The sequence below is a fragment of the Callospermophilus lateralis genome, chromosome 6 (assembly GCF_048772815.1).
Source record: "Callospermophilus lateralis isolate mCalLat2 chromosome 6, mCalLat2.hap1, whole genome shotgun sequence".
Taxonomy (NCBI): Eukaryota; Metazoa; Chordata; class Mammalia; order Rodentia; family Sciuridae; genus Callospermophilus; species Callospermophilus lateralis.
In genome coordinates, this window is record NC_135310.1 from 132229002 (window position 1) to 132241116 (window position 12115).

Genomic DNA, 12115 nt, shown 5'->3' on the forward strand with positions numbered 1-12115 from the left:
ATATGCACATAATGATTTTTAAGAACTCCTTCTGGGGGCTTGGGTTGTGGCTCGGTGGTAGAGCACTTGCCTCGCACCTTCGAGACCCTGGGTTCCATCCTCAGCACCACATAAAAATAAATGAATAAAATAAGGGTATTGTGTCCAACTACAACTAAAAAATAAATATTAAAAAAAGAATTAATTCTGCATTGCCTTGCCTTTTCCATCCCTCCATTCTACTTCTTCTTCTACACTGAGGATCTTCCCTATATATTTATGACATCCTATCCTTTTCTCCTCCTTTCATTTATCTTAGTCTACCTTCCACATATGAAAAAACATTGATCTTTAAGTTTCTGTGTCTGGTTTATTTCACTTAGTACAATATTCTCCATTTACATCCATTTACCAGCAAATGCCAAAATTTTATTCTTCTTTATGGATAAGTAGAACTCTATCTATCACAATTTCTTAATCCATTCATCTATTGATGGGTATCGGGTTGATTCCATACTTTAGCTATTGTGAATTATGCCTCTATCAACATCAAGGTGCCTATATTGCTATAATATGCTGATTTTAGTTATTCTGGGAAAATGCCAACGAGTGGAATAGCTGGGTCATAAGGTGGTTCCATTCCTAGTTTTTTCAAGAATCTTCACACTGCTTTCCAAAGTGGTTGTACTAGTCTGCAGTCCCACCAACAATGTATAAGTGTACCTTCCCTACCCCTAACCTTGCTAACATTTATTATTATTTGTATTCTTGATAATTGCCATTCTAACTGGAGTGAGATGAAATCTTAGTGTAGTTTTATCTACATTTTCCCAGTTGCTGGAGATGTTGAGCATTTTTTTCATATATTTGTGTTTCTTCTTTTGAGAACATTTATTGATTGGGTTATTTTTATTTTGGAGGGGGTGTTAAGTTTGTTGCATTCTTTATATATTTTGGATATTAATCCCCTGTCAGTGAAGTAGCTAGCAAATATTATTTCCCATTCTATATTCCCCTATTCTCTCTTCATGCTTTTAATGGTTTCCTTTGCTATCTAGAAGCTTTTTAATTTGATGGCATTTCATTTATTGATTTTTGGTTTTATTTCTTTCCCTTTGGGGTTCTTAATAAGGAAATCTATGCCAGCATCAATATGATGGAAAGTTGAAATATTTTCTTCTAGAAGTTGCAAGTTTTCTGGTCTAATTCCTAAGTCTTTAATGTATTTTGATTTGAATTTTGTGCAGGGTGAGTGATAGGGATCTGGTTTTATTTTTCAACATAGAAAGTCCCACAATTTACACAATAAAATCTCCTCTGGCAGCTATAACTTATTCACAAACATACGCCTGCACTTGTTTTCTCAAGGAAATCTTCCAGAGGGCTAAGAGCAGGAACATGGAAAGTGCATGCCTTCAAGGTTCCTTGGCTTTACCAATTAATAGTTTTGTTCAGAATTTTAAGTTTTCAGATGAAAACCTGCCTGAAATACTTCTGTCGTAATTATGCAAGGATCTTGAAAGGTTCAGGAAAGAAGTAATCTCCGTATTAATTATATAAGCCAAACTGAAAGCAGCCAGTGATCCAAAGCCATGATCTGTGCCATTGCCCAGACAATCCCATCCTATTTGCTTTGCAGTACTCAGGAACCTTTGGATTTTCCAATTCACAGATGGCAGGCACCATTTGAAAATTTCCAGGCCTCTCCTTCCTTCTTTCAAATATCTGTAGAGCAGGACTTTTCCTTATGTCAATGAGTTCTCAGAGGGAAGGCATTTTGACAGCTTTTGCTGGGTCCTCCAACTTTTCTCACCACCTTGCATCTGCCCTTGCCTTGTTAATTCTGGCAAAAAAAATAAAAAATTAAAAAAATAAAAGAGGTGGGGAGGGGGAATTGTCACATTACTTAAAGTTGATGGAGTTTTGATGTTGTTAAAAAAATGCTTTGGAGCTAGGGTTGTGGCTCAATGGTAGAGCGCTCACCTAGCACACATGAGGCACTTGGGTTTAATCCTCAGCACCATTTTATTTATAAAAATAAAATAAAGGTATTATGTCCACCTACAACTAAAAAATAAATATTTTTAAAAAATGTTTTGTGGATATAATCCTCAAATGAAGATAAAGATGGAGTGTGGAATCAGAACTAAGGAAGATGATCTTAGTATGTGAGATTCCTGGATCAGCTGTGAGAGTCAGCTGGAAAATGAATGTTGGCTCTCCATCTGATGCAATGCTGTGTAAAGCTCAATTTGCCAGCTGGGTTAAAGTTGGAGGCTACTTCTGGACTAAGGAGCACTTCATTCTGAACCAGTATTGCCATGACATGTGTTGGAGACCTGAGATTTTTCTGGATCTTTGCCTGATAGAGACAAGGCACTTTCATATAGTTGCTGGTAAGTGGACCTAGAAGCAAGTTAAGGTGTGAGAAGGTCCTAGAATCAGAAATGTGCTATTTAAACTACAAGGCAGTTATTCTTCTGATGAACTCACCGGACAGTATATAATAGTAATGACATTTTAAGAAAGATTGGAAGTGCCTATCAGTTAGGGGGTATAGCTCAGTGGTAGAGCATGTGCTTCGCATGTACAAGGTCCCTGGTTCAATTCCTGGTACCTCCAAGAAGTATTTTTATCAGCCACCTTTCTCTCATTCCCTTTCCTGTATTTCCCTTAGTCACAAGAAAAGGAAGTCTAGTGGTTTAGATTTAGCACTCTCTCATTTCTACTCCTTGAGGATTAGCACATCCTAGGGCAGGGCATCAGCAAAAGAGGGTAGAGGACAAAGTAGGAATCATCCCCACCAGGATCTATGACTTCTTAAGCAAGAGCCTGAATAACCACTACCCTATTCAAATTGGGTTTTATTTAGCATGTCATGGAAGAGTGTATATAAAAAGAGGAAGAGGAAAAGAAATAGCTCATGGAAATTTTCTCTTAGTTTTCTGAGCAGTGTGGACTTCCTTTTTTGGCTATAGAGAAGGCGTCTGAAGTGAGAATAGCATAAAGACTGAAAAGAATCCACAAGAATTGGGTGAATTAGGAGTCACTGATATGTATTTCTGAAAAACAAAATAATAGCTTGCCCTTCAACTGATTTTGGACTCTGAGATTCTTTGTTTTTGTTTTAGGAATCTTCCTGGCCTGTCAGCATTCTCCAAGGCTGTTCCACAGCCCATTTTCATTCCATCACCAAGGAAATTATCTGGACTGGGGCATTTTCTTAGGTGGGTCTTCAGATTTCCTCTTTTCCCCAGTTTCCTTTTCCTGCAAACCTTCCCCAAAGATGACAAAGGTAAAACAGAAAGATATAAAGAAGACAAGTTAAAAGCTGCCTGGGGAAATGTAGGTCCATGCGAGAGAAACTGAAAGAATTCACAAAACCTAACATGTAAAGTGAGAGTATACGTTTAGCCAGTCTAGGTGTGTGTGTGTGTGTGTGTGTGTGTGTGTGTGTGTGTTTATTGCTGAAGTTTAGATTTGAAAACCTGAAGGCAGTGGGGAGGAGGGAGAATATTAACTGTTGGATACATAGTCGTTTAGATGGAATTCTCTGCGGAATAAGGAGAGGGCAAGGGAAAAGATGGTCTATGAAATGAACCAGTACTTTGTATACCTAGAGAATGTCTCAAACTTTAACACTGAGTGAAAATGGTCCATGCTTTTCTCCTTTTGCCACTATTTTGTGTGATAGTCAACCGCTACCGGAGTTTTGAGTGAAGACTGAAAGCACATTGCATACAAGAATCGTGATTTATATCATTTCAAAATCTTCCCTTGATTCAAAATCTGGCATATATGGGAAACACGGCCAATAAAGTCAAACACCCGGAACCTGGATGGCATTGGTTGAATTACTGAAAAGATTTTACTCAAGAGGATGTGGAGTGAACCCAAGATGAAAGGGAAGTGATGAGCACTTGGTAAGAGTGATAAGGCTAGGTTGGGGTTAGCAAAGTGGGAAGAAGAGGGCTGAAATGTGGATCTTTAAGAACTTTAAGGAAAGAAGATAAAAAAGTTTTGTCCTGTGGGAAGGTTCCACTTTTCTTTACTCAAACTCTGTCAACTTTTGAAGGTGTCTGTGAGTTGTCTGCATATATCTAAGTTCTTCAGAAGGCATCAGTGTGGTTGAGTTTTTGTTTGAAATGTAGTAGCATCTGGTATTGGTGGCTTTCCAGAAACAACAAGGAAGCCAAATGATTGAATGGGAGTATACATATATTGCCTTGGAGTAGATGACAATGAACAAATGTGTTCAGCTTTATTAAGTTATCAGGGAACTAGGAGTAAGGTAAGACTGGGTAGCTCAGTTGGTAGAGCATCAGACTTTTAATCTGAGGATCCAGGGTTTAAGTCCCTGTTCAGACATAAAATGCTGGTATTTCTCCCTCTTTAGATTTATCTAAATGGGCTTTCCCATTTCTGGGGTTTGAGGTTGAACAGTTGGATAGAAAAATAACTAACAGCCTGAAGAATTCAGGATTTTATGGACATAAATTGTCCCATATTTATATATGAATACACAACCAGTATAACTCCACATCATGTACAACCACAATGGGAAGTTATACTTCATGTATGTATAATGTGTCAAAATATATTATACTGTCATGTATAACTAAAAAGAATAAATTTTTTTTAAAGTACTTTAAAAAATTCAGGATTTTGTTTGTAGGTCTAAATTTAAGAGAGCAAGGTTTTGTTTGAAAAGCAGAATAGAGAATGAATTTTCAAAAATAAACCCATCTTCTTGCTAGTGTAAATGGTGGTACCTTTTAGCAAACAATGAGAGAAGATGTTCTTCTGCTTGCTGGTAGGTTGTTTTCTTTTTTGCTTTGTGGTGGTTGGATGGGACCAGAATGAAGGAGGAATTTGGGTTTGATTAAGAAGCCTACAAATTTAAGATACAGTCTTGTGAAGGTATTTAGAAAACTGTGAAACTGCAAATAATGGTGCTGCAACGTTCATAAAACAAATTCTTCTCAAGTTCAAGAATCAAATAGACCACAACACAATAATTATGGGTGACTTCAACACACCTCTCTCACCATTGGACAGGTCTTCCAAACAAAAGTTGAATAAAGAAACTATAGAACTCAATATCACAATCAATAACCTAGACTTAACTGACATATATAGAATATATCAACCATCATCAAGTGGATATACTTTTTTCTCAGCAGCACATGGATCCTTCTCAAAAATAGACCATATATTATGCCATAGGGCAACCCTCAGTAAATATAAAGGGGTGGAGATAATACCATGCATTTTATCTGATCATAATGGAATGAAACTGGAAATCAATGATAAAAGAAGAAAGGAAAAATCCTACATCACATGGAAAATGAACAATATGTTACTGAATGATGAATGGGTTACAGAAGACATAAAGAAGGAAATCAAAAAATTCTTAGAGATAAATGAAAATACAGACACAACATATAGGACTCTATGGGACACAATGAAAGCAGTTTTAAGAGGGAAATTCATCGCCTGGAGGTCATTCCTCAAAAAAAGGAAAAACCAACAAATAAATGAGCTCACACTTCATCTCAAAGCCCTAGAAAAGGAAGAGCAAAACAACAGCAAATGTGGCAGAAGGCAAGAAATAATTAAAATCAGAGCAGAAATCAATGAAATTGAAACAAAAGAAACTATTGAAAAAATTAACAAAACTAAAAGTTGGTTCTTCGAAAAAATAAATAAGATCAACAGACCCTTAGCCATGCTAACGAAGAGGAGAGAGAACTCAAATTACTAACATATGGGATGAAAAAGGCAATATCACAACAGATGCTACAGAAATACAGAAGACAATTAGAAATTATCTTGAAAACCTATATTCCAATAAAATAGAAGATAGTGAAGACATCTATAAATTTCTTAAGTCATATGATTTGCCCAGACTGAGTCAGGAGGATACACACAATTTGAACAGACCAATATCAATGGATGAAATAGAAGAAGCAATCAAAAGACTACCAAGCAAGAAAAGCCCAGGATCAGATGGGTATACAGCGGAGTTTTACAAAACCTTTAAAGAAGAATTAATACCAATACTTTTCAAGTTATTTCAGGAAATAGAAAAAGAGGGAGCTCTTCCAAATTCATTCTATGAGGCCAACATCACCCTGATTCCGAAACCAGACAAAGACACCTCAAAGAAAGAAAACTACAGACCAATATCTCTGATGAACCTAGATGCAAAAATCCTCAATAAAATTCTGGCGAATTGGATACAAAGGCACATCAAAAAAATTGTGCACCATGATCAAGTGGGATTCATCCCTGGGATGCAAGGATGGTTCAATATACGGAAATCAATAAATGTTATTCACCACATCAATAGACTTAAAGATAAGAACCATATGATCATCTCGATAGATGCAGAAAAAGCATTCGACAAAGTACAGCATCCCTTTATGTTCAAAACATTAGAAAAACTAGGGATAACAGGAACTTACCTCAACATTGTAAAAGCTATCTATGCTAAGCCTCAGGCTAGCATCATTCTGAATGGAGAAAAATTGAAGGCATTCCCTCTAAAATCTGGAACAAGATAGGGATGCCCTCTATCACCACTTCTATTCAATATAGTTCTCGAAACACTGGCCAGAGCAATTAGACAGACGAAAGAAATTAAAGGCATAAAAATAGGAAAAGAAGAACTTAAATTATCACTATTTGTGGATGACATGATTCTATACCTAGAAGACCCAAAAGGGTCTACAAAAAAACTACTAGAACTAATAAATGAATTCAGCAAAGTGGCAGGATATAAAATCAACACGCATAAATCAAAGGCATTTCTGTATATCAGTGACAAAACTTCTGAAACGGAAATGAGGAAAAACACTCCATTCACAATATCCTCAAAAAAAATAAAATACTTGGGAATCAACCGAACAAAAGATGTGAAAGATTTATACAATGAAAACTACAGAACCCTAAAGAGAGAAGTAGAAGAAGATCTTAGAAGATGGAAAAATATACCCTGTTCTTGGATAGGCAGAACTAACATCATCAAAATGGCAATATTACCAAAAGTTCTCTATAGGTTTAATGCAATGCCAATCAAAATCCCAATGGCATTTCTTGTAGAAATAGATAAAGCAATCATGAAATTCATATGGAAAAATAAAAGACCCAGAATAGCAAAAGCAATTCTAAGCAGGAAGTGTGAATCAGGCGGTATAGTGATACCAGATTTCAAACTATATTACAGAGCAATAGTAACAAAAACAGCATGGTACTGGTACCAAAACAGGCGGGTGGATCAATGGTACAGAATAGAGGACACAGAGACTAATCCACGAAGTTACAACTATCTTATATTTGATAAAGGGGCTAAAAGCATGCAATGGAGGAAAGATAGCATCTTCAACAAATGATGTTGGGAAAACTGGAAATCCATATGCAACAAAATGAAACTGAATCCCCTCCTCTCGCCATGCACAAAAGTTAACTCAAAATAGATCAAGGAGCTTGATATCAAATCAGAGACTCTGCGTCTGATAGAAGAAAAAGTTGGCTCCGATCTACATATTGGGGGTCGGGCTCCAAATTCCTTAATAGGATGCCCATAGCACAAGAGTTAATAACAAGAGTCAACAAATGGGACTTACTTAAACTAAAAAGTTTTTTCTCAGCAAGAGAAACAATAAGAGAGGTAAATAGGGAGCCTACGTCATGGGAACAAATTTTTACTCCTCACACTTCAGATAGAGCTCTAATATCCAGAGTATACAAAGAACTCAAAAACTTAGACAATAAGTTAACAAATAACCCAATCAACAAATGGGCCAAGGACCTGAACAGACACTTCTCAGAGGAGGATATACAATCAATCAACAAGTACATGAAAAAATGCTCACCATCTCTAGCAGTCAGAGAAATGCAAATCAAAACCACTCTAAGATACCATCTCACTCCAGTAAGTTTGGCAGCCATTATGAAGTCAAACAACAACAAGTGCTGGCGAGGATGTGGGGAAAAGGGTACTCTTGTACATTGCTGGTGGGACTGCAAATTGGTGCGGCCAATTTGGAAAGCAGTATGGAGATTCCTGGGAAAGCTGGGAATGGAACCACCATTTGACCCAGCTATTGCCCTTCTCGGACTATTCCCTGAAGACCTTAAAAGAGCGTACTACAGGGATACTGCCACATCGATGTTCATAGCAGCACAATTCACAATAGCTAGACTGTGGAACCAACCCAGATGCCCTTCAGTAGATGAATGGATAAAAAAAAATGTGGCATTTATACACCATGGAGTATTACACAGCACTAAAAAATGACAAAATCATGGAATTTGCAGGGAAATGGATGGCACTTGAGCAGATTTTGCTTAGTGAAGCTAGCCAATCCCTAAAAAACAAATACCAAATGTCTTCTTTGATATAATGAGAGCAACTAAGAACAGAGCAGGGAGGAAGAGCAGGAAGAAAAGATTAACATTAAACAGAGACATGAGGTGGGAGGGAAAGGGAGAGAAAGGGAAATTGTATGGAAATGGCGGGAGACCCTCACTGCTATACAAAATTACATATAAGAGGTTGTGAGGGAAATGGGAAAATAAACAAGGAGAGAAATGAATTACAGTAGATGGGGTAGAGAGAGAAGATGGGAGGGGAGAGGAGGGGGGATAGTAGAGGATAGGAAAGGTAGCAGAATACAACAGTTACTAATAGGGCATTATGTAAAATTGTGGATGTGTAACCGATGTGATTCTGCAATCTGTATTTGGGGTAAAAATGGGAGTTCATAACCCACTTGAATCTAATGTATGAAATATGATATGTCAAGAGCTTTGTAATGTTTTGAACAACCAATAAAAAAAATTAAAAAAAATAAAGAAAAAAAAAAAAATTTCCTCTGGCAAAATGCCAGGCGCCATCTTGACTTGTCCCTGGCTCTCAACAATATAAGAGCAAAATTGTATTTGTGTTCTGATAATATAGAAGCAACAAAAATCCAATAAGAAAATTCATACAAAGACTAAATAGGAAATAAATATATACCAATGTGTTAGTTCTTTATTGCTCTACAAACATTACCTTGTCTTTCATAACTCAGTCTCTGAAGTTGTACGAGTCTTCTGCTTCATTCTAATCATCACAAGAATAGAACTACACATCAGAACTCTGATTATGAAGCAAGATTACTATCAGTTGATAATAAAGGTGAGTAACAGATACGTAGGAATTCATTGCAATACTTTTGCTCTTTACATATTGAAATATTCTACAGTAAAAAGAAAAAGGGAGAAAAATACACTGATTGACTTGCACAAAAAGAAATAAACAAGCTAGGCACGGAGTATATGCCTATAATCCCAGTGGCTTGGGAGGCTGAGGCAGGAGGATCACGAGTTCAAAGCCAGCTTGAGCAACAGATAGGCACTAAGCAACTCAGTGAGACCCTGTCTCATTAAATAAAATACAAAATAGGGCTAGGGTTGTGGCTCAGTGGTTGAGTGCCCCTGAATTCAATCCCTGGTACCCTCCCCAAAAAGTAAATAGATAATCTGAATGGGCCTATATCTATTAAAGAAATTAATGGCCTTCCAAAACAGAAAGAACTAGGATCAGATGTTTCACTAATGAATTCTAACATTTTAGGAAAAAATTATACCAATTCTCTACAATTTTCTAGAAGACAGAAGCAGAGGGAATGCTTCTGAGGACAGAATTATCTAATACCCAAACCAGACAAAGATATTGCAAGAAGAGAAAACAAACATAGATACAAACATCCTCAACAAAATATTAACCAATTGAATGCACAATAGATAAAGGCTGTTGCTGTGTGTTTGGGAGAGGGCATATAGGAACTCTGTACTTTCCACTTAGTTATGTTGTCAACTTTAAAGTACTCTAAAATATGCTATTTTAAAAAAGTAAATTTAAAAAATACTAAGTTCATTTTCTCCATTGTATAGTATTCTAATTTAATGAACTGAGGAAGTACACCTGTTTTTATCATCTATTGAAAGAACTAGATTTTCTTCTCAGATTGTCCAGTGATAAAGTCCTTCCCTGATGGGAGTACCTTGACACATGTAGCTTTAGTGTAAGCAGCTGGGTAGATTTCAATAGACTACCCACTCCCATTGCCTTTTTTAAAAAAAATATTTATTTACTTTGATTAGGTATATATGACAGCAGAATGCATTTTGATTCATTGTACACAGTTGCAGCACAACTGTTCATTTCTCTGGTTGTACGCTATGTAGCGTTGCACCATATATACAGTCATACGTATACCTAGGGTAATGATGTCCATCTCATTCCACCATCTTTCCTGCCCCCATACCCCCTTCCTCCCCTTTGCCCAATCAAAGTTCCTCCATTTTTCCCATGTACCCCCCTTCCCATTATGGATCAGCATTCACTTATCAGAACATTTGGCCTTTGGTTTTTTGGGATTGGCTTACTTCATTTACTGGCTTTTTAAAAGACAACATTGAAAAGGGATTATCTGCTTGAAGGAAGTCATTGTGAAAGAAGGAGGAGCAAAAGGCATTAGCATCTCTTTAATTATGTCCTAAGTAACCAGGCCTGAGAATTGGACCTGGATTGTGATCATATTTGGCAGAGTATTTTTTTTTTTCATCATCTAGAAGCAAGTCCCTACCTGTACCAACTGGCCAATCTGACTTGTCCAGCCACAGTATAAAACTGGAAACTGTTTTCTTTGCCTTCTTCTTCATGGATAGAATGCAGGCAGAGGATGTGCATGGGATGGCATGCCTTCCATGTCACTTTTCTTTAGGCCACACTTCCTTTTTTTTTTTTTTAATCATCTATATTTTTAGAACAGTTTTAGGTTCACAACAAAATTGAGTGAAAGATACAGAGTTTTCTTATATAGTATCTGCCTTCCCTCTCCTGGCACTGCCTCCTCCACAATTGTTCCACTGTCACTGACAACGGTCCCAGAGGATTCCTCCAAGGGAGCAATGAGACTTCAATTCTGCCTTGGTGGGTTTTTGGTGTATGCCACTGAAAAGAATTCCAGGACACATAAATAAAATCAAGGCACAATAAGAGGTTTAAATATTTAAGGACAGCAAATGAATATATGTCCCAAAGGCAGAGTGCAAGCATCACTTGCCTCTAAGAGAAGAGAAGACAAGTGAGGCTCCCAGAATTGAAATCTTTGATTGCATATATGATTTTCCTGGGAAGAAATATGCAGGTTTTCTGGCAACTTTTTTTGAAAATCAAATCTCATGGCAATCATTTGAAATTTTGGATTTGAATGATTCTTTTTGGTTAAGCAGTCTAGCCATAAATCAGTTGTGGGCACATTATGGAAGTATTTAAATCTGGTGACATTTAAATTCATTGTGTTTTCATTCTAGTTGATCTGTTACAAGCATATACAGGAGGTTTTGTTCATGTTTGATGGGACAAACATAACTGAGGATTCTCCTATTTTCAGATCTCCATCTATTAAGAGTCTCTTTTTCCTTCTCCCCAGGAGCCTACTTATCTCACCACCAGAGTGGTAGAATTGTTACAATTTGATGAACCTACACTGACACATCATAACCATCAATGTCCATAGTTTACATTAGGGCTTTTTTTTTTTTTTTTTTTTTTTTTTTTTAGTTACTGATGGGCCTTTATTTTATTTATTTATACATGGTGCTGAGAATCAAACCCAGTGCCTCATACATTCTAGGCAAGCACTCTACCACTGAGCTACAACTTCAGCCCTGGGGTTTACTCTTTTTTTTTTTTCCCTTTTTTATATGTTGTTTTTAGTTATATATGACAGTAGAATGTATTTTGACATATCACATATATATGGAGTAAAACTTCCCATTCTTGTGGTTGTATATACTGTAGACTTACACTGGCTATGCATTCATATATGAACACAGGAAAGTTATGTCCAATTCATTCTGCTGTCTTTCCCATTCCCATCCTCCCTTCCTTCCCCCATTCCCCCATCTAATCCAATAAACCTCTCCTGCTTCATTTTGAGTCAGCATCTGCATATCAGAGACCATTCAGCCTTTGGTTTTTTGGAATTGGCTTATTTCACTTGGCATGATAGTCTACAGCTCCATTCATTTACCAGCAAATGCCATAATTTTATTCTTCTTTATGCCTGAGTAATAT

The 12115-nt window shown here is 36.9% G+C and overlaps 2 non-coding genes across 2 annotated transcripts; both read left to right on the forward strand.

Annotated features, from left to right (window-relative positions):
- Nucleotides 1–2529: 2529 nt before the first annotated feature.
- Nucleotides 2530–2601, forward strand: Trnaa-cgc (transfer RNA alanine (anticodon CGC)). Its single transcript has one exon. It is a non-coding gene; the product is annotated as a tRNA-Ala (tRNA).
- A 1673-nt stretch (nucleotides 2602–4274) lies between these two features.
- Nucleotides 4275–4347, forward strand: Trnak-uuu (transfer RNA lysine (anticodon UUU)). Its single transcript has one exon. It is a non-coding gene; the product is annotated as a tRNA-Lys (tRNA).
- Nucleotides 4348–12115: the final 7768 nt, after the last annotated feature.